Genomic DNA, 23,222 nt, shown 5'->3' with positions numbered 1-23,222 from the left:
ACAGTCATCTGTCTTGCAGATGGGGCCCACCAGCTGACCACCCAGTCCCTCTCCTGAGCATGACTTTGAAGATTTCTGAACGGATCCTTTATGCCTCGATGTATAGTTTAAACCAAAGAGTGGTCTGTGTTCTGATTCCTAAGGATATCTTTCTACTCTGCAGTAAAGAGACGATGGCCAAGTAAAGAGACCAAACTTAAAAACAGAGCTACCAGCCGGATCCCAGAATGCTTGCCCAGCACCATCCCTCGGGTTGGCCCTCACCAGGGAACACTTGGGGACTTGGGGAGAGAGGCCGGACAGGGGTACACCTGATTGGACGTGCACGGCCGTGAGGAGCAGGACGGAAGTCGACTGCTGTCAGAGAGGAGCGGCCATACCTAAGATCCCTGAGAACTGACCAGAGCTAAGACCAGGGGGGCAGCAGCAGGAAGGAAGCAGGTGAAAGATGAAACACTAAGAAAAAGTTGATATAGCCCTGAAAACACGGAGACCCGCTGGATGCAGAGCGTCAAGGAGGCGGAAGTCAAGGACACCCCACAAATAACATCTTCTAGATGACTTAAACTGGAAGAGAGCTGGATTCCTTTGATGCTCTTAGCAGCTCTCCTGTAAACATTCTGGTATGTTTAAGAACGGTGATAGTGAGATAATGACCCAGACAGTGATGGAGATGAGGCAATTCAGGAATTCAAAGGCTCCCAACATCAAATATTTAGGATACCGGCGAAGGAGCTCATTTTAGAAGTTCTGCATTTTATGGTGCTCATTTGCCCCCAGAAAAGAAAACTTTTTAAACAGTTGTGTAAATAAATCTCAGTGCTCTTTCCTAAGACCAAAGTTCTCTTTAAAAAAATTTAAAAAATCAACAGGAGGCATGTGAAAACTTTAGGCAGTTAGGAGACTCTACTGACCCATGGCCCAGGCCGCCTTCTGCCGCGCCCAGTGCACACAGCCACAAGGTGCTACCAGTGCTCTGTAGATGGGATCCTGGGCACAGAGTGCATTGCGGGAGGAGATGAGCTTGAAGAGAGCCTTCTGGAGAAATGGTTGAGAAGAGATCTCTTCCACAGTGCATGCGCAGTTGAAGGCGGAATGCAGAAAGAGTGTTCGTAACAGAAGAGGGCCAGATCCCCTCTACAGAGAATTCAGAAGGAAGAAAAACCCTGAACCCTTCTGTGTAAAGATAAAATGAAAACTGGTGCTCATGTTTAATAATTGGACTCTTAGGAGGAAGTAGAATCTAGAAACAAAAAAAAAAAATTCAGTGTTTTTTCAAGTTTCAAACATTTCTGTATTTAATACAAATCGGTGTCACCCCAGTTTCAAAGCACGTAGTTCCCGATTTGAGAGACCATGGGCTTGGAAGAGGTTAAAGCCCCTCCAAGTTCCACAGAGATTTTGAGTTATGCAACATCAAAAAAAGGCCTTGCAATATGGAGATGTAGAGAGACTTATTTTCAAAGAGCTAAAAAAGAGAGCTTGGGGAGAACTGAGGAGTGGGGAAGGGAGCCCCAGGAGACAGGGCACCTGAGCACCAGGCAGGAAGCCGCTGTGGATGTGTCTGTTTGTCCCTGCGTCCCAAGATACACTGAGTAACTCAATGACATTGAAGAGCACAGCTATTTCCCACAGAGACATGGATTTCAGGCTCCTTTTGAAAATGCTGAGGTCTGGCCAGACCTCAGTTCCCCAGGACAACGGGCTAGCAGGTGTGCTTCTCACCTGGTCTCAGCACCACTCCCTGCCACCTTCCTGAGGTCCCACCCATCCTGCACTGTGTGCGTCACAGGCCTGGTTTGGTTCACATTCGGCCTTGGGACCCATGGGTCTGGGAGAAGAGGACCACAGTTGAGACCATTCAAGGGCATCTCTGAGCATGGGCAGAATCACAGGGTGGACTCTTGCTCAAGTGTGAAACGTTCTTAAGGAGGAGAACGTTCATCTCCCACATGATGAGACCCAGCATGGCTGAGGCACCTTGAGCACGGTAAGCTTTGGACATTTCTGGGAAAAGTAACAAGCAATTCAAAATGGCACCTGTAAAGGAAGCAAGCCCTTCTCCAAGGGGAGCCATGGGGGTGCCTGCAGCCACATGGTAACCACAGAGGGATGAGCAGGGAAGATGGCACACACTGGGACCACAGAGAATGCTGTGTGTGCTGGACGTCCTGATGGGAGACTGTTTATTATACATACATGGGGTGCAACCCATTACAATTTGGATCCCATTCTTGGGGGCTGAGTTACACTGATCATGTATTCATGGACGAGCATAGGAAAGTTATGTCCCATTCATTCCACTGTCTTTCCTACTCTCATCCCCCCTCCCTTCCCTTCATGCCCCTTTGTCTAATCCAATGAACTTCTATGCTTCCCCTCCCTATCCTCCTTTGTTATGGGTTAGCACCCACTTATCAGAGAGAACATTGGACCTTTGGTATTTGGGGATTGGCTTATTTCATTTCGCATGATATTCTCCAGCTCCCTTCATTCAGTGGCAAATGCCATAATTTCATTCTTCTTTATGGCTGAGTAACATTCCATTGTGTATACATACCACATTTTCTTTATCCATTCATCTATTGAAGAGCATCTAGGTTGGTTCCATAACTTAGCTATTGTGAACTGAGTGCTATAAACATTGATGTGGCTGTGCACTGTAGTATGCTGATTTTAAGTGCTTTGGGGATAGGCTGAGGAGTGGGATAACTGGGTCAAATGGTGGTTCAATTCCAAGTTTTCTGAAGAATTGTCATACTGCTTTCCATAATGTTTGCACCAATTTGCAGTCCCACCAGCAATATATGAGTTTACCTTTTCCCCCACATCCTCACCATTTATTGTTAACTGCCATTCTGACTGGAGTGAGATGGAATCTCAGTGTACTTTTAATTTGCATTTCTCTAATTGCTATAAAGGTTGAACAATTTTTCTGTATTTTTTGTCCATTCATATTTCTTCTGTGAAGTGCCTATTCAGTTCCTTTGTCCATTTGTTGATTGGGTTATTTGTTTTTTTGTTTTTTTTTTTTTGTTTGTTTGTTTGTTTGTTTTGGTGTTAAGGTTTCTGAGTTCTTTTTATGTCCTGGAGATTAGTGCTGTATCTGAGGTGCAGGTTCTAAAGGCTTTCACCCATTCTGCGGGCTCTCTGTACATGTTCTTGATTGTTTCCTTTGCTGTAAAAAAGTTTTTTAGTTTGATGCCATCCCATTTATTGATTCTTGATCTCACTTCTTGTGTTTTAGGAGTCTTATTGAGGAAGTCTGTCCTTGCGCTGTTATGATAAAGATTTGAGCCTACTTTTTCTTCTAGTATGAGCAGGGTCTCTCGTCCAATGCTAAGAACTATGGTCCACTTTGAGTTGAGTTTTGTGCAAGATGAGATACAGGAGTTCAATTTCAATCCACTACTTATGGTTTTTCAGTTTTCCCAGCACCATTTGTTGAAGAAGCAATCTTTTCTCCAACGTGTGTTGATGGCGCTTTGTCTAGTATGAGATAACTGTATTTGTGGGGGTATGCCTCTGTATCTTCTATTCTATTCCATTGGTCTTTAAGTCTATTTTGTGTGTGTGTGTGTGTGTGTGTGTGTGTGTGTGTGCCAGTACCATACCATTTTTGTTAATATAGCTCTGTAGTACAATTTAAGATTGATACCTTCTGCATTACTTTTCTCAGCTCAGTAGCAGGGTATAGGTATAGTTCACCATTGGTGTATAGGAACGAAGTTGATTTATGGGTGTTAATTTTATACCCTGCTACTGAGCTGAATTTGTTTATGAGTGCAAGAAGCTTTTTGGTGGAATTTTTCAGGTCTTCTAAATATAGAATCATATTGATGGCAAATAGGGCTAGTTTGAGCTCTTCTGTTCCTATTCCTTTAATGTCTTTCATCTAATGGTTCTGGCTAGGGTTTTATGGCCTATGTTAAACAGAAATGGTGAAAGAGGGCATCCCTGTCTTGTTCCAGTTTTTAGAGGGAATGCTTTCAATTTTTCTCAATTTAGAATGAAGGGAAGTTTAAATTACTGAAATTTAAATATTAAAATAAAGGTAATGCCTAAACACACCAGATGCATATTAAGAGTTTCCTAGGGCCAGGGTTGTGGCTCAGTAGTAGAGCACTTGCCTGGCATGTGTGAGGCACTGGGTTCAATTCTCAGCACCACATATAAATGAATATAAAAAAAAAATAAAGGTATATCAACAACTAAAAAAGAAAATATTTTTTAAAAAGAGTTTCCTAAACTTTATATATCTTTAATTTAAAAATTCTTATAGAATTTATATCTTAAATTTGTGGATGTACATAGAGATTTCATTTAAATGATCATTATTAGTTTAGTAAGTTGCGTGACATTATAGATTACAAAATTTTATATAATGTATACCATTTTAAAGTAGCTGTTTAATAAAAATTATATAATTATAATGTAACTATAACTTTTAATGACACTAATTGGCAACTTTGAGGATCAACAATAATACAACACTGGTTAAATAAAGAGTAGCAGCCATACAATAAATTCCATGTAGCTAATAAAACTCTATCTGAGGTGTTTATATCAGCTATTTAGAAGCTTTTCACAAGGATAATTTGTAAAATATAATGCCATTTTTATTAAAAATATAAGCATAGGTTGGAAAAATATTACAATTTATACTTTACACTGGTTTTTCCATGGTTACTGTAAAAAATAACCACAAACATGATGGCTTAAAACAATAGAAATGTATTTTTTCACAATTTCTGGAAGCCAGAAATTCAGCTCTGTTTCCCTGGACCAAAGTGAAGGTCAGCAGGGCTGCCCTCCCTCCAAGAGGCTCGGGGAGGATCCTCCTCCAGTTTGGGGGGTCTCTGGTGCCCTGTGGCTGTGGCCGCGACGCTCCATCTCTGCCTTGGCCGAAGCAGCTGCTTGCCCTCTGTGTGTCCAACCTCTGCAGCCTTGTCTTCTGAGGACCTGTGACTGGATGTGGGACCCAGATGGAGAATCCAGGACTGTCTCCCCATGTGGAATTATGAACCTATCACATCTGCAAACTCCCTTTTTTTCTTGTGAAGTAATATTTCCAGATTTCAGGGGTTCAGACCTGTTATTCCCCGGGGTGCCAATATTTCATCTGCTATCCTAAAAGAGATATTTTACTTAATTTTGTATTTTTTTGCTCTTTCTTAGGGTATCTGATAACCTTAGCAAGGGCCATTTATTCCAAGAAGATTAAAATAAACAAAATATTTATGAATTCTTTCTTGGTTCATGACCTTGTGAGCATTTCTGAAGCCAAAAAAGAAATAAAGGTTCCAACACAAAACTGCCTTTGCCCTTTAGAGTACTAAAAACCTTGTTCAATATTCAAGATTTAAAAGCACATTAAAAATAGAAGCATATAATATTCTTGAGTTTATCAAATACAGGTTGGATAGTAGAGAGAAATAATACATTCTAGAAACATCCAAGGAAAGGGAGAGATGAAGATAGACAAGTAGATGGCTTAAACTGCTCACGTGCATACACACACACACACACACACACACACACCTGGCCGGGGGAGGGAAGGATGTGTATCATGTGAAAGAAAAAAGTATCTATTTGATAGGGGCCCAAATTCCAATAGGCTTTTAATATTAGGAAACATCTTTGGTATCAAAAATAAAATATATCATTAAACGTAGGAACAAAAATAAGAATCATTTCCAATTTCAAAAGGCAAATGGTGAAGAAGGCAGGTCCACAGTTCATTTCAGATGAGGGAGGTTACGTTTCCAAAGAAGAGGACCACACAACACAACAGAGAGAGGTAACAGAGACCCCTACCTGTTTCCCGCTAGACATTGTGGGAGACACAGGCTCTAAGCACATTTCTTGTCCTCCGACCTCACACTTCAGTACAACGAGAAGCCCCACCCAGCCCCTCCAGAGCAGGTGGTGGGGCCTCTTGGCCTTGAGGGACAGAGGCAGAACACTGGAGCTGAGTGGAAAACAGAATGTAAACGCTCTGTTTTCAAAAATAATAGGGAAGAAGGGGAAATAATAGTGGTGATAGTTAACATGTGTCTCATCCTGTGCCAGATACTGGGCCAAGACTTCTTTGCTTTAATCAGTCATCAGTAGGAAAACCTTTTCCTCTACCTGCAGGCCTATGAATGAAACTAGCAAAAGAAAGGTGAAGAGGAGGAAGGGCAAGTGGCTTTTACCAATGTTCAAATTCACAGGAGTTCACAGGTAGGGAGTGAAACTTGAAGAGGGATTTATATTTGGGAACTTGTATACTCTTTGAACAAAGAAAAGAAAGTTTGGGTTTCAAGGGATGATGAATTGCAGAGATGAGGTTGGGAAATGTATGGGGGAACTAAGAAATGGTATTTTAGCATGGTCTGCTTGTGCAAACTCATCTTGGTATTAACCCCCATCTTCAATGAAGAGTTACTTTTCTCTTGTTGGTATGGGAAGGGGAGTTACTTCCCCAAAGGGAAGTTGGAAATTTATAGGCTACTCTTAGATAGATATTGGTAGGTCAGAGAATTCTTCCTGTATCTTTTGATTATCTCTTGTCTTTAACCCCAAATAATCCTTATGCCAAATCGGAATCTTTCCAGGTGACATATTTTGATCCCCGTCAAATAAATACATATGGTCCTGATAACATGGAGATGGGGAAGCTGAGGTGCGGGGGGCGCGGGGGGGGGGTGCGGTATGTGCTAACAGGCACGCCTGAAGGAAAGGTGGACCCTCATTCTGGCTGCAGGACAGAGCAGACAGTGTGGGCATCACCCAGGCAGTTTCAAGATGGCAGACTAAATAACTTCAGAGGAACTAAAGGCCTCCACCATTCTCTAATTGGCTTATTTTTTCTCAAGGAAAAAAAAAATACTTTTCTTAAGCCTTCAAGGCATACTTTAATAAATCAATAAATTGAACAGGACAAGTGAGGAACAGTGAGAAACAAGAGGAAATACTCAAGGGGACTCTAGCGATGACAGAGAACTGAAGCCTTGGGTACCTACTCAGAAAAAAGAACCACATAAAGTTGTATCAGAAATAGAGCCGCAGAATCGTAAGAGCCCAGCCAGAGTTTCTAATTCTATGCAGACTTGGAAAAACACAGCACCCTAAGAAGGAAGGAAAGAAAATGTGTTTTCTCAAGGGAAACACACCTAAACTCACTGTCCCCTGCCTGCTGAACTTGAGGAAACTAGAAAGTCAATTGGGCCTTTTTTTCTGAGCTTCTGGGGTGCGGGGGGTCCGGAAGGGGGGGGTGGTCCACACAGTGTCCTTGTGGATTCCTGTCATAACTTAAAGGAGAGCTTCAGACACCCAGAGCCCTGCATGTCCTGCAAATGAAGGAGGAGGATGTCCTCACACCCCTTGCAGCAGCCTCCACCTGGGTGGCTCCAACCCTGAGCCACAGCCTCTGCATGATAAAGGGTCAGGGAGGAAGCCCCGACAGCAGAAAGCTCCTTATTTAGAAATCTGTCTTCTCTTCTTGCTCCAGGAACCAGCTGATCAGAGCAGTTCACAGAGTCCAAGTTCAGAGACTGGCTCCCTGCACAAGGTCCCACAGATTTTGCACAGCCAAAGAGATGCTTGTCAACCTTGTGCCCTGTCACTGGTACCTTCTACAAGCCAGGAGGTGCTAGAATATGGGATCAGAGAAGCTCATCCCATACTTTGGGAAAACCACATAATGCCTTTGACTGACTTGATCAAGATCAGTTTATGATTTAAGCACCCAGAAGCCAACTGTTGACTCTGGAAGACACACGACTCCAGACATCATAATTCTCACCTTTAGGAGCACTTTACTGTTTCGTATTGTTCTGTAACAGACTTCCACAAAGCCAGCAACTTTGAACAGTAGCCATACATTAGCTCCCAGTTCTGTGCATTAGCAGCCTGTGGCTGGTCCCCTGCTCCGAGTCTTCTGAGGCTGAAATCGAGGTGTTGGCCAACTGTGTTCTCGTCTAGAGACGGGTTGAGGGGGTGGCTCTGCTTCCTTGCTTATTCAGACTGTTGGCAGAGTTCTTTTCTTTGCAGTTGTAGGTCTGAGGGACACCGCTGGTTATCAGTGACGAGTTCTGCTCCTCACATGTTGAAGTTTGGACGTTTAGTGAAGCAAGCGTATAAAGCAGGGTTTATTTAAACAGGGGTAACATAGACTTCTCCCAGGAGGGAGAAGAGGGCCACAGCTGGTGTCCTGGTACGTCCTAGGCTTCCTTTGTCCCCCTGCCTTCTCCCCCTTACCTGTCTCCTTCCTGCTAAAGTGACTAGGCCCAGGAATGCTGGTGGGATGCCCAAAGGGGGGAAGCAGGAGGGCTGAAGGGGGAAGGGCTGGATGGAGCAGCCGAGGACACACTGATCAACAATTCCATAGCTCCCTGTGGGGAGGGGCAATTCCTGGGACAGGTTACCTTAGCAACAGGTTGGAGCAGAGGCAGGCTCTCCATAGGGTAGAGGAAGGACTCTGAAGGAATTTTAATCCCTCAGGGGGCAGTCTCCAACTTGGACTCATTCAAATTGGCCTCCCTGATGGGACTTGACTGGATTCACCTATCTTACTGACTGCCTGTCTAATGCTGCCTTCATGAGGTCTCCACTTCCTTCCTGGTTGACAGCAGGGGCCACACTCAGCTCCTCTGCTGCCACCCCCCATTTCTTACCCTGGTGCCCTCCATTTCCAAAGCAAGCCATAAAGAATCTTGCTTATTTCAAGTCTCTCTCTGACTCTGAATCTCTCTGGCCAGGAAGAAAAAGCCCAGTGTCTGCTGGGCTCCCCTGGTCAGGTCAGACCCATGGAGAATCGGCTTCCTTCCTTAGAGCCATCTGACGAGGGACCTCAGTTACATCTGCTGAGTCCCTTCACAGTAGCAGCTAGACTGGTGTTGGACTGTACACCAGCAGGCAGATATTGGAGGGTGTCATCTAAACAGACTGCCTACTACGAGCATCTGAAAAATACAGAGTAGAGAACAAATGAGGAAATGACTTTTTTAAACCCTGGCACCACGAGGGAACTGACTTCACACGTGAAAGGCAGCAGGGCCTTGTGACAATCCCATCCCACTCTGGTTAGAAAGAGCCTTGCTTACAAAGAGCCTGTGTTCATAGAGTTTTTCTTCTACTGCTCATGGTGCCCCTGTAGAACAGGTCCAGGGGACAAGTATGATTTTCTTTCCCAGAACTGAGGAATCTTAATTCCTTGACCAGTCGGCACCACAAGAAATCACGGTTTCTTTGGAACTGTATTTGACAAATTCTTTGGTGATGTTGAAATACTGTGGAGGGGAGAAATAGAGAATGGAAACTGTTGGAAAATCCAAGAACCAGGGAAGCTTGGGGCTGGGCGCTGGTTCATCTGCAGAAGCCCATTCCCTGGGTACAGTCAGGAGTCCTTGTCCAGGGTCCCCCTCTGTGATCCAAGCAGAAGAGCAAAAGCAAGATGAATCACATCATGGTGGTCATGTCAGTGGGCAGTTGCCACTGGTGAAGTTCTGCTTTGGGTGACAACAGCCCAGTTATCTGCTGGGTGTTCCCACCCTATGCTGAATGGCAGCAGTGAAGGGGAGAATCGGTTATTTGTCACGTCTCATCACACAAAGCCTGTCAAGACAACATTCACGGGGGAGAGGACGGGACGGCTAAGACTTCCAGGGACCAAGTGTGAGAACTGGGCTGGGTGACAGAATCTTGATGAAGGACTGTCCCTCGATACCACAGGGAGGTTCTGAGTCTGCTTCAGCCCAGATTCTTCACAAAACAGGACCAGCAGAGCTCAGAGTTGGGACATCTGTGGCTTCTAGAAGGAAGTGAGGCAGAAGTTGAGACAAAACAGTTCATGCAAAATTAGCAGGAGCTCTTCTGATGGGTCTCACTGCCCTCAAGAGCCTGGGTCTTCATACTTTCAGGGCATTCACACTGACCCTGGAAAGGTGAGTCTGTTATATGTCAACTGTAATGGGACAGAAAGAAGGGGAAACATTCTAGGCTGGAAAGAGCACCATCCAGGAGCCCATCCAGGAGCCCATCCACCTGGACTCTAGTCGGGGCCCCTCTTCTACCCATCAGCTGTACGTTCTCGGCTCAGTCACTGATTTTCCCCATCTGTTCAGTGCCAGAGGTCGGGATCTCTGATTTGCATAATCTCTCCTGGCTATAAATTGTATATTTGACAAAGAATTCCTGAACAATTTTATTCAAGAGCCGCTCTCTGGAATTAATAATGGGACATGGCAACCTTTTCATATTCCTCCTTTTTCCTGAAGTTGCTGCCCAATCAGCACTATAAAATATTCAAATCTCAAAAAAACAATCCATTGAATGTGTCTTTTTTTAGCCAGTTGGAACAAAAGTGCATACATCAGTAGTTAACTGCTTGCATGTGGACTGATGGTGACATGCTCATGGGAGTAAGCTACAAAATGTTATTTTAATAGGATGCCATTCCTCCAAACTTAATTTGAAATCTGGCACCAAACTTGCAATTTGGCTCATTCAAAAATCTTCCAGTCTCCAGTCACCCATATAAATGATAAGCTCAAAAAAAAGTATATAAATTAATCAACAAGGAAAGATGGGAAGTTCGGGAAGAATTTTGTAAACTGTGTTCTGTGCGAGGTATCCAAGTGTTCAGAGTTAACTGTGAATTCTTTGCAAAAGAATTCCCTGAGGTAGAAGACTAATGAATGGCAGTTTTCATCTTAATCAAAATCTTGGATTTTGGGCCAAAAATCTTGGATTCATCTTAGATTCCATTCTTCAACTCACTGCAATCTTCTTCGCCTCCCAATTGAAAGATGACCAGAATCCAAACACCTTTCACCACGTCCTGTTAACTTCCACCATCGGAGCCAGCAGGGCCTCGCCCAGATAACCCCATTAGCCCTGTCTCAGTCCATTTTCTGTTTTGATAAATGAACACAGAGATTGGGTAATTTATAAAGAAAGGAGGCGAGGCTTACTCATGGCTCTGAACCTGGGAAGTCCATGAAATGACTGCACCATATCATGGCGGAGGGGATCAAGTGGCAGAACAGAGCAAGCCGGTGAGAGCTTGCTTTTATAAGAAAGCTTTCTGCAATAACAAGCTCACTCCTGTGATAGTGACATTAATTCATGATTCGAGACCCTGCAATAATCCCTCAGTCTACCTACAAAAGCAGAGGGGATTGGGCTGGGTGACAGAATCTTGATGAAGGACTGTCATCCAGATTTTCATTTTCCAAATCTGAAACTTCAGGAGACACATTCAAACCATTAGGAGCTCCCACACAGAGCTCCCTGTCCTCGTGACACTCTCCAAGACCCACTCCCAACACACCAGCTGGAGCATTTACAGTCTAAGTCACCCAGTGCCACTCTTCTGTCCAGACCCCTTGGTGCTCTCCATTCCACACAGAACAGCAGTGGATGTAGGCTGGGGGCCTCCATTTCTCCACAAGCTCCTGTCCTACTCCTCTCGCCCCTGGTCCACTGGGCAACAGCCACGGTGGCCTCAGGGTCGGCCTGTGTCCTCCAGTCAAGCACCCAGTCACAGTCACGTTTCTCTGCCTGGAATGTTCCTTTCTCAGAGACCCTCTTGAGTTTGCTCCAGATTCCTCTTCATGAAGAGCGACCCAACTTCTCTGTGTGGTAGGGAAATTTATCCCCCAACCGCTAGCAAGCCAAACTCTCCTCACCCAGATCTGCTTTTTGTCATAGCATTTAACAACTTCAATACAATGAAGCCATCATAATAAATGCTGTTTAATTCACCTCCTGCTAGAACATAAGCTCCATGCAGGCAGAGGTCTTTTTTTTTTTTTTTTTTTTTTTAATGATGCACCCAAAACACCTTAAACTGCTCGGCAAATAATAGCATTTACATGACATTTTATGTCGCTGCTATAAACTGAAAATGAAACTGAACAAATGTTGGTTGTCTATGGTAAACTGGAATGTGTTCTTTTAGACACCCCCCCCCCCCCGCCCCCGTGATGGTTCCTCTAAACTGTCCAGCAATTATCCGGGAACGCACTCAGTCAAGAAAGCAGGATTCCAGCTAATCTCTGGAATAGATTTGCGCTGATTACATCAAAGAACCACTTATGCTACCTCCCACGTGTTTTTGAATATAGTAGCCTCTCTACCCCAAGAAGCACTTTATAGGCTGCCTCCTCCTGCATACTTTAATATAAATACAAATATCTGGGATAAAACTTATGCACGACTATCTCCATGTCTACCCTCACTGAATTTATCCTAATTCCAGAAGAAACAGATAGCACCTTCAAATTAAGATGACCTGAGGACAAGGTAGGACAGGCAGGGGGTGTTTCACACAGGGAAACGCGATGTCCTCCAAATGGGCCCCTGGAATGGGAGCTGCAGCAGTGAAGCCTGGTTTCCCTTTCTACCCCCCTCCACGTCCTGCTGGGCTCCTCATTAGCTGGAGACCAGAAAGCAAGAGGCTCCAGTGAGGCAGTCCTCAGAGACGTCCTCAAGGTGAAAGGGCAGCCTGGAGAAGGGAGAAGCAGGCTGGAGGGGAAGAGGGGACGATAAGGACACAAAACGTCCTCTGGGGTGAGCGTGTCGACTCTGCCAGGGGGTTTCAGAATTTAAGGTACACTCTGCACCATACAGTAGTGGACATATTCAAAAGTGGTTTTAATAATATACTTCTTAAAACCAGTACTCATCACACTTACTATCTGCAAGAAAACATTTTTTAAAAATCCTTATTTTGTTCTATCCCACACTTCTATTTTGAAATTTTCGATGCTGGTTACAACTCATTAAATTGATTTAACCACCTGCAATTTTTTTAAAAAAATAAATCTGTGGTGGAGGCCAATCTATTCATTCAAAAGGTAAAAATCACTTGGACTTTCCAAGAATAAGAGGCTTGTTCAAATTTATGTCATATGTGATTGTTTGGAATGATGTGGGCATGTGGGTTGCTGGAGGGAAAAAATACCTCTTTTTCATCTGTACAAAGGTTCTCTTCCAAACCACCTGCATATCAGCATATTTTATAAGGATTTTCGTGCTGCGGGTGTCGAGTGACCCTCATTCAGCCATTAGTAAAAAGCAGTACTGGTTGTACTGGAAAAGGGGGCAATTTCAGAGGGCTGGAGAGTTGGGGACGAGGTCTCATGAGGTGCTGCTTGGGATCCAGGCTGAAGGCTTCAGAGGAAGGACTGTGAGGCCCTCTACCTCTGGGTAGAGACCCGTGCTCACGATGAAGGAGAGCGGCTGGACACCAGGAGGGTGGCCAGTGACTTCGCTCACCCAGCAGAGGGAATGGCTATGGGGCAGTGAAGGTCCCAGCCTGGCACACAGGGTACAGGTCACCAATGGTTGTGTGGAAAGGCAACGGCTCTGAAACATTTCACCTTGGCTTTGACGACTTTGAAAAGTAGCAGAACTCACTCATTTTCCTTTTGGCTGGAGGTTGTGAATTTCACTTATTTCAAGTCTGGACTAATAGTCCCAGTGATTTTGAAGGGAGCCTAAATGATTCCTTCATGCCTGGCCGAGACTGGCCGGGGTTCCACTTACAACCACAACATGCACGCACATTCCATAGGAAAATAAACACTGGCGTAACCATGTCTGTGCCATGCCACTTCAAATGGTCATTTTCTTAAGTACTCATTTTTAAAGCAACTTTGCTATTTCAGCATCTGGCTTTGAAAGCTGCCTTTTTGTATCTGTGATGTTTTCATTGCAGGGACCAAAGGAAAAAAAAAAAAAAAGCATTAACCCTTTCAACTGTTTGAGCGGCCGACAGATGCTCTGTTCTTTCAAATGTCCTGCCTGAACTGCTGGACAACTGGGATTGGAGAGCTCTGTCCAGGCAGGAGATGCTGCGTCTGCTGTGGGGGATGCTTTCCTTGCCCCATCTACCCTCCCAGGACTGCTCCTTTGCAGGCTTGGGCCCAGGTTTGTTGCGTTTCTCTACAGCTGGCCAGACCCTGTGTCCACGCCGGTGTGTGCGGGTGTGTGCGGAGCATGTGGACCACGAGGGTGGAGAGAACAAGATGAATGAAATACAGTCCATCCTTTGGGGAATTTATAATTCAGATGATGAGGCCACATGGAACAGAGGAAAGGTAAAATCACAGTCAGAGGCAGTAAGTGGATCTCAGAGGACTGTCCCTGCACTAGCCATCTTCCATCTCCTCCCACCCACCCGACAGCAGGCCCTTCTTCTGCTGACTTTTATTCATCAATGTCAGATCAGCATGGCGAGTGTTTACAACTTCGCTTCCCAATCAGCATGACCAACAATTACGGTGTCAACAATAGACGCTGTTGGGGGGGGGGCGGGGTCTTGGGCACTCAGAGATGGAGATGTCCCAGGTACACACACCTCTCTTTCACCTGTCCCACCAGTGGTCACCCCACTGTATTTGGGAAGTGATTCAAGATTTTTCTACATGAAATTGTGTGGAAAATGTTACACATATGCGTTTAAATAATCTTAAAAGTTTTAATCTTAGACCAGTGTTAGATTTACAGAACATGTGGAATCATAGCATGAAAAAGATCTTATGCACTCCAGTTTTCCCTATTGCTAGTACCTTACATGACTATGGATTCTTGTTACAGCTAACGAACCCCCATATTGCACATCATGTTGACTCAAGTCCATATTTTTTTACGTTTCCTGGTATCTGCCTGGTGTCCTTTTTCTGTTGCAAAGCCCCCTGAGGACATCAATTTACAGAACCATTGTGTTGCCTTAGGCTGCTCTTGGCCATGACAGTTTCTTGGAGTTTTCCTTGTTTTTGATGACCTTCACATTTTGGGGGAGTATTGCTCTGTTATTCTGATCTTTTTTTCTCATAGGTAGACAGGTGTCATAATCCCTTTTGGAGACACAATAGAAATGTTCCCTTATATACACAGGACAAACACCTGTATTAGAAGACACGAATGTTCTGTGAAGTTGGGACATTGAGAACAATAGACGCTCCTTGACAACATGTACACTGCATGGGACTCATCAGGCCAAGGGTGAATCAGTAAATGGCAATGTACGTGGTTCCTTAGGCCGATGTGGGAAACAGACTTTAGCTACAGCTATCCTGGAAACATCTGAAAGTTTCCCATTTTAGAACTCTAAATAAATACTGGTAGAGTTAGCCATCTATGTTACTCAGTATAGGCTAGTTGTTATCTGTAACTAACAACCTAGAATTTTCAGTGACTTTAAAAAATCAAAACACGTTCCTCACTCTTGTCACAGGTAAACTCAGGGCTTGTAGGTAGGGATATTCCCCCTGCAGTGGTGGCTTGGCATTGGGGAGTTTTCTCCCTGAATCTGTCATCCCCTGGAGTTCTACAGTTCTCCTCTGTTTTAGTTAATGAAGGAGGGAAGAGAGAGCACAGGAATAGGTGGAAGGCTTTTAGGGGACAGACCTAGTCATGATGTCATTTCTGCCTGCATTTCATTGGCCAATCACCTGGCCCCACCCAACTGCAAGGGAGGCTGGGAAATGTGCTCTGGCTGTTGTAGCAAGAGATGGAAGAACTGCAGCCTCTGCCGCTTGATGAACTTATGGCAGACCCACTTCCAGTGGACAAGAGGGGATGCAATGGCTTGGATGTTGTAAGCCATTCTTTCCTCGCAGATAGTCTCTCTCTTCTCTGAGGATTCTCCAAGAATGTCTTCTAGAGAGGAAGGTCTGTTATAACCCTGATATTCCCTTAAATTTAGAGGGAGAGGGTTGACTTGCACCAAATATCTAGAGAAAGTTATTAAACCAGATGATTGAAAGAAGTAGCTTATCACCTGTATTGATGGAAACTGAGACAGACCAATGAGAGGGTTATAAAAGGAATTCAAACCTGAAAGCATATCTCAATGCAAAGATAAATCCCCAAGTCTGCCTTTCTGGGGAAGCATGTCCTAGGCCTTTCTTCCCTGAGCTAGTGTGCTAGTGTGTGTGTGTGTGTGTGTGTGTGTGTGTGTTTATGTATGTCTCTCTCTCTCTCTCTCTCTCTCTCTCTCTCTCTCTCTTTCTTGTGCTCTCATTTTTAATGGCTTTCCTCAATCTGAGCTATAGCATGTCTGGATGCTAATTGTCTAGTAGTCTAGACAGTGATGATATTATGACCAAGCTATGCACAGATAACCACTGTGTCACCGCTTCCAAAGCTGCCTACACACATTGCTTCACTGGACACACTTGGCATGTACAATATTCTCTTGATATTTATTTTCACTATTTAAGTAGAGAATGCTTACTTAATCATCCAGTGAACTGAGCTTTTTTTTTTTTTAATAATTCAAATGAAATATGAGAGTTTTGAAGCTAAGAGAAAAAAAACACTGTTAATGTACTTCACATTCTGGGGCAATGAACCTGTGGTGTTTTGGGGTGTGTGTGTGTGTGTGTGTGTGTGTGTCTTTGCTTCATTTACCTGGTACAGATCTAGCTCTGTGTCCCCCAGTATGTCTACAAACCATTTTCCCCCGGAGAGTTTGACTTGCCCACATCCATTCTGACAAAGCAAGCCCAGGAATCTCTGGAAACGCTTTTTATGCACACATAATTAGGTTTTCTAGTTTCATGTGCCTAGATTGCCAGCTTGGTCCAAAGGACAGGTCACAGTAAAATGGACAAGTACATGACTCCTGGGCTAGTTAAAAATATGAAGCATTTCTTCTCAGAAAACCCCATCTTCATGTCCTGGCATCGCTGAAACCCACCTGAAGGAGGAGGCCTGAAATCAATGCAGAAATGGAAAACAATATTGTTGGAAAGTGGGAGGATGTTCCAGACACAGTGGATAACAAGGTTTATTTTTGGCATGGGAAAAGCAAACCATCAAAGGACCTGAAAGAAGTTTGTTTGGCAAAGGAAAAGGCATAGACTGGGAGGAACAGGCAGACACCCGGGCCTGGCAAAGGAGGGGGCGTTGCTATGGCATGACCTTGAGGACGGTCTACAGGCTCCAGTGTGCTGTGCCCCTGCAACCTCCACCTTTAAACCTCCCTCAGGGCCACGGTAAGACCTATGGAGGCTCATTAAATAAACACCCCCCCTGGGTGATACCAGACTGCCTGCTCTCTCGAATCGCACAGAAATGAGACACAGGACAGATTAATTGGCAGGTAGAATCATACCATATCTGCCTCCTAGGGTCTGCTTTTTTTCACTTAGCAAACTGTCCTCAAGGTGACCCATGTGGTGGCATGTGTCAGCACTTCAGCCCTTTTTCATGGCTGAGGAATATCCCATTCTATGGATAGTCACTGCCCCCTTACTATTGCTGTAAATAGTGTTGCTGTGAACCAGGACACACAAATAACAAAGGTAAGTTCCAAAGTAAATAACAAAGGCAAATTCCAAACCTCAAAGCAGCTTACCTCTCCCTTCTCCGTCTCTTGAACTCCATCTCTTCCTTCCTTCTAGATGGGTGGTCCCAAACAGGGTCCCTCTTGCTCTACTCTCCCCTGCCACCACCCCACGCCAGGCTTTCCACCTCAGGAGCGCCCTCTTTAGGACAGTTCTCACCTGGGAGGGCTGCACAGTTTCTAGGTAGTTAATTCGGTGGACTTGGAGGCAGAATCCAGTCGCTGGTTGGGGAGGGCACTAGGGCACAGGGGACTCTGTGAAGCTGTATTCATACAGCAAGCGCAGTGTTTTTACTTGTAACAGAAATTAGAAATCAGTTTTTTAAATGCCTCATTATTTGAAAAGGGGCTGCTGTTCACATTTTATACAAGATTGAGAACATCGAGTATACAGTAAACTCGACAATTATATATCAACTTCTTGTCATGTCTACATCAAGAAATATTCACTACAGCTTTTTCCCTGAAGGGGCTTGAGGGGTCTTGGTGTTTACAGGAAACGTAATAATCACATAATTTGTCATCAAGTAAACTGGGATGTTTTTTAAATATAGGAGAGCTGTGGACTGTTACTCCAAAGACAACCCGTCTGAATTGGGGATCACTGGGACAAAGGGATGGGGGTCATCTTCCAGGGCTCCCTTCTGCCACAGAACCCACACAGAACCCCAGTTTCCCACCCGGGAATTTATTAGTAGGATTATATCATTCTGATTTCTGTTGTCTGATAAAGCAAATGATCTTACATTATAATGTAAGTATTTTGTAAATAAATGGACGAATAAGTGTTTGCATTTTTGTTTTTTTATGAAGAAAAGAGGTTTATTTAGCCCCCAAGTTTGAAGTGTGGTGGTGTCACCATCTCTTTAGCCTCTGGTGAGGGTGTCATGACAGATGGCATCACAAGGTTGAGAGTGCCAGGCAGGGAGCCAGAGGCTACCCTGGACTCATTTTATAACAACCCACTCTCCTGGGAACTAACCGTGATCCAGTGAGAACAACATTAATCCTTTTTGAGGGCAGAGACCCCCTAAAGACCTAACCATCTCCCACTAGGCCCCACCTCTTCAAGGTCCACCACCCCTTTCGTTGCCACATGGGGACCAAGTTTCCAGCACATGAGCCTTTGGAGGACCCAATGGAGCATTGTTAACCATAGCAAAGATACAACATCTCCTAACATGCAGTAGGTGATTTAAAATCCCAAGCTACCAAATAACTGGGGTACACATGGTGCCCCACCTAAGGATATGGACTGTGAGACTTATTCTATTTATTCATTTATCCAGTCATGTTTTTTTTTTTCCTGCAAATGACAGAGCCCACTAATGTGAAAACAGGAAATAGAGATATATTGTTAATTATATTACATGTGGGGAATCAAGAATTATTTTATTAGCCTATTACATGTTCTGTTCTTTGTAGTATTTTCATTTTTGGAGAGACTGGTTTTTACTGGCCCAAAGAACAATCTCACACAAGTATCGGCTGCTAGGAATAGCCAGCACTTACCTCTGAAGGGGGAAAATTCTAGTTTCTATTTATTTATGCTGCTTTTTCTCCCCTCAACAATTGCTCTTCTCTGTAATTTAAATGTCTACAAAAACAGCAGTTATGGAAACATTAATGCATAAAAAAACTATCATTTCAATGTAGCCTGCAGATCCTGGAAGCTGAACATTAAGGAATCATGTGATTTTTCCCTCTAAGCAAGGGGAGGGAGCTTATAATCTTTTTATCCCTAAAATGTACCCTTCAAACTTTTCAAGTCCAAATTGGTAAGAAGATCCAAATTCCCATTAGTATTTTATTTTAACAATTGCTCATTTTCCATATGCCACTGATCAGATGTGCTTTCCCTCAGCTGTGGCAGAGTAGACTGCCTTCTGTATTTACTGGTCTCTGGGGTTAAGTATACAGTCTTCCTTCTCCTTTCAACACAGATATTTCTTTTCTAAGCATAATATAATAAATACATGCACCCCAGCAAGACTGACTTTGAAAAATTAATTCATTTACCCCACTAGCTTTTACAATATGGTGGGGGGGGAGGTGAGTCCTTACATTCTGGGTATAAATTCTTTCCCAGGAAAGCTCATGAAATTATAAGACTGATGTAATTCTGGAAGGTGTTGACCCAGCGGTGGAAAAAGACAAATGGGACTTTGGGGACATGGGGTGGGGGCGTGGGAAACTTACAAAAGCCGAAGCACAGGTAAGCTCTTTGACCCCCAACCTAGGGCAGCTTCCCACTATCTGCAATAGCCCACAGGCTGGTCTTACTGGGGAGCATGCTTTTTGTCTCTGAAATCCTTGCACTTTTCTAGAAATATAAATGCCTGGTGGGGGGGTCTTCTGAGACTTCCAGAAGCCCTCAACTCTCACCCCACAAGAGTCACAACGCACTTAGGAAACTTGAACCTACATGGCTGAGTCCATGGTCTCTGGCAGCGATAAGAACTGTAGTAACTGCTCATTCTAGCTGCATCCATTGAACTCACTCCATGCACGACATATTGTGCTAGGCACAATCTTTTACCCCAAAGTAAAAGATTAGACTACCCAAAGAGTGTGTAGTCTAATAAGGAGGAAGACTTATCAATATTATCCACAGAGTCTACCCATAAAGGGGCAGTGAGAAAACAGGTTGAGGCAGGGAGGCTAGTCTTGCCCAGGGAGATGGAGGAAGAGCCTCATGGAAGAGCTGCCCTGTGAGCTGAACCTTAAAGGATGACAGGAAGAGAGCTGGCATATTAGGTAAAGTGGGCAGTGGAATATGGAGGAGCTTTCCACACACACGGATGGAAAACATGGAGGTCCGGTGCTTGGGCTACTCCAAGAAGAGCATTCGTTCTTTTGACACTAAAGATGTAATGAGTAGAGGAAATGTTGTTTCCAGATAAGGTAGATGGAGTCACATTATAATGTAAGTATTTTGTAAATAAATGGACGAATAAGTGTTTGGATTTTTTTTTAAAGATTTTTCCCTCTTGTAAGTGTTTAGAAAGGAATGTTTAATGGCATAAAAGAATTGCCCCCTGTCCCTTTTTTTTTTGGCGGGTGCTGTGGACTAAATGTATATGTCCCTCCAAATCCATATGTAATCCTAACACCCCAATGTGGTAGCATTTGGAGATGGAGCCTTGGGAAGTAATCGAGATTAGATGAGGTCATGCTATTGGGGTCCTCACAGCAGGATCAGTGCTCTCATAAGATGCACCAGAGATCTCCCCCTTTCTTTCTCCTTCTCTCATACTTGGGAAGACAGAGCAAGAAGGCACCATCTACACGCCAGGAAGAGAGCCCTCACCAGGAACCAATCAGCCTTCTCTTAGATCTTGGAGTTCCCAGTCTCCAGAACTATCATAATTTCTCTTGTTTCAACTCCAGTGGATTGTTTTGACAGCCTGAGCAGACTAAGTTGGTAGGGCTATGGTCAATAATGTTTTGAAATTGATGACAGTGAATTTTACACTGCGAATTTGGGGAGGAAAATTGCTGAATAGCTAAAGGATTTCAACAAGTGGAATGGCAGCTTTTCTGAAGACTATAAGATAAGAGAGCACATTGTTTAACTTGGAGAGCCATTTATAGGAAGAATGTTAAAAAGAGATCACTAGTGTTTAACTATTAAGTGTATGCTTGAGAAATATGGATAATATATATATGTTATATATACTTGTTATATATATATGTTATATCTATTTATGTGTGTGTGTGTGTGTGTGTGTATATATATATATATATATATATATATAGAGAGAGAGAGAGAGAGAGAGAGAGAGAGAGAGAGAGGGAGGTTATCATATCTTAGGACACAGGTAATTTTCCAGTACATGGTAAAGGGGAAGTGATGAGCTTCAGTAAGTATTTGGTTGAACCATATGAAATTGCCATTTTGGTAGGCCAAGCCGACCTCAGCAGAGAATTGCATATGGTTTAACCTGATACAAATGGTGAGGTTGCTATAATTAGACTGCTAACATATGAGCTTTATATGATTAATTACATCTTATAGTGTTAGAAAAATAAGCTATTAAGTGAACACAAATTACTCCTTAGAGAAGCTTTTTAGAATTTGTTTTTTAAGACTGTGATAAACTAGATTACTGGTAATAAACCCGGTAATTATGAAATTAGCAGAATTTGATCTTTGGCTATATTTCAGGGAATAACTCTTCATAAGAGAAATGTTACTTGAGACAAAGTGTTTACTTTTCAAGTATATTGCCTTGCAATTGATTTTTTTATTAAGAGGAAAGTAACTAAATTTCTATTAAAAGTAAACAATTATGTTTTTATGTCAATGGAAAAACTGTTTGTTATTTTAAATAACCACAGGAACATTAAGTTACATCCTTTGTGGAAGATGGGTCCCAAGCCAGGCTTTTAAATTCTATTTGCTGTCTCTCTCTTAACACAGGATATTTTGGGAATGTATTTTAATTTTCCCCATAAAAATATTATTTCTTTTTCTAATGAAAAATTATTCAAAGCTATGCTTTCCTAAGAATATGGGGAGAGCAAGGCCCTGAGTCAATCAAATCTAATTCCGTCCAGAAGAAAATATTTTAAATACACATGCAGACCATCATGCACACATACATGCGTGTTTACCCACAAATGTGCACATGTGCATGCATGCGTGCGCGCGCACGTGCGCACATACACACACACACACACACACACACACACACACACACTTAGCAGAAATCACATGCCCTGATGGTTATTTTATTTTATTTTATTTTATTTGCACAGTAAAGAAAAAAGCCCTTTCTGGCCAAAAATAAATGCTCAACTGTAGAGTTTTAAAACTATCTTATTTTAATTTTATTATTCTAAAGATTGTGTCATTTTAAAAGGGGTAATACATGCCCGTGGAACAAAATTTTAAATGCACAAGAGATCAATCATAGCAGTGGGGTCTCCCCTCCAAACCTCAATTCTAGCCCCTTTCTTCAGAGTTAATCACTCTTTAGCAGGTCTAGAAAGTCATCCCAGGCAGATTCCATACTTTGCAGTAGCTCAACAGCTATTGCCAAACTGTTGACAGAAATAGGATGCAATCCAGGGATGCAAGTAAAAGTTGTCTAGCAGCTACCTCTTAAAAGTAAGAAGTAGCAGGTGAAATAAATGTAGTATTTTATTTAATGCAGGATAGGCAAAACGTTATTTCAACATGTAAATAATACAAGAGATTAAGGAAAGAGACTCCATTGCTTTTTTTCCTGCTAAGATTTTGAACTCCAGGGTGTAGCTGAGACTCACAACACATCTCAATTCAGACCAGCTGCCTTTTGATGTGGATGGTGGTCCCTATAGTGGAGAGCACTGTCCTATCAAGTTCTGCAAAGTAAAAGAATCTTTTACAAACAAAAAAATAGCAAGATTCTCTTTATAAACAGCTCACATATATGTGGTTTATCTTTTTATTATTTTACTTAATTTTTTTCTACCACAGACAGCACAGATTATTTTTTTCCAAGACAAGCAACTGAATTTAAATGGATTTTGCTTCATCAAATTTGGATTTGATCCATTACAAAGCCCTGTGTTTAAGCACTCAGCCCTCCTGGTGAAAGAGGCCACACACTGTTGGAGAGACCATGGCGTAGCTGTACGACTCTAAACTTCACAGGCTGTCGTAGAGCTTGTGGCCACGGAGGCAAATGGTGTAGGAATCTCTGTTATGTCACGGCCACCTCTCAGTGCAAGCTCCTGGCTTCTTCCATTATTTGTTCTAATTAGTTATACATGACTGGAGAATGCATTTTGACACATCATACACATAAATGGAGTATAACTTTTCATTCTTCTGGTCATACGTGATGTGGAATTACACTGGTCGTGTAGTCACACATGCACATGGGGTAAT

General features: G+C 43.2%; 1 pseudogene; it reads right to left on the bottom strand.

The window, feature by feature from the left end:
* Nucleotides 1-906: 906 nt before the first annotated feature.
* LOC143408753 (uncharacterized) overlaps nucleotides 907-23,222 on the bottom strand; it is a 197,470-nt pseudogene continuing 175,154 nt past the window's right edge.

This window comes from Callospermophilus lateralis, chromosome 10 (genome assembly GCF_048772815.1).
Source record: "Callospermophilus lateralis isolate mCalLat2 chromosome 10, mCalLat2.hap1, whole genome shotgun sequence".
Taxonomy (NCBI): domain Eukaryota; kingdom Metazoa; phylum Chordata; class Mammalia; order Rodentia; family Sciuridae; genus Callospermophilus; species Callospermophilus lateralis.
Note: the sequence above shows the minus strand (reverse complement) of the source record. Positions and strands in the feature narration are given on the sequence as shown.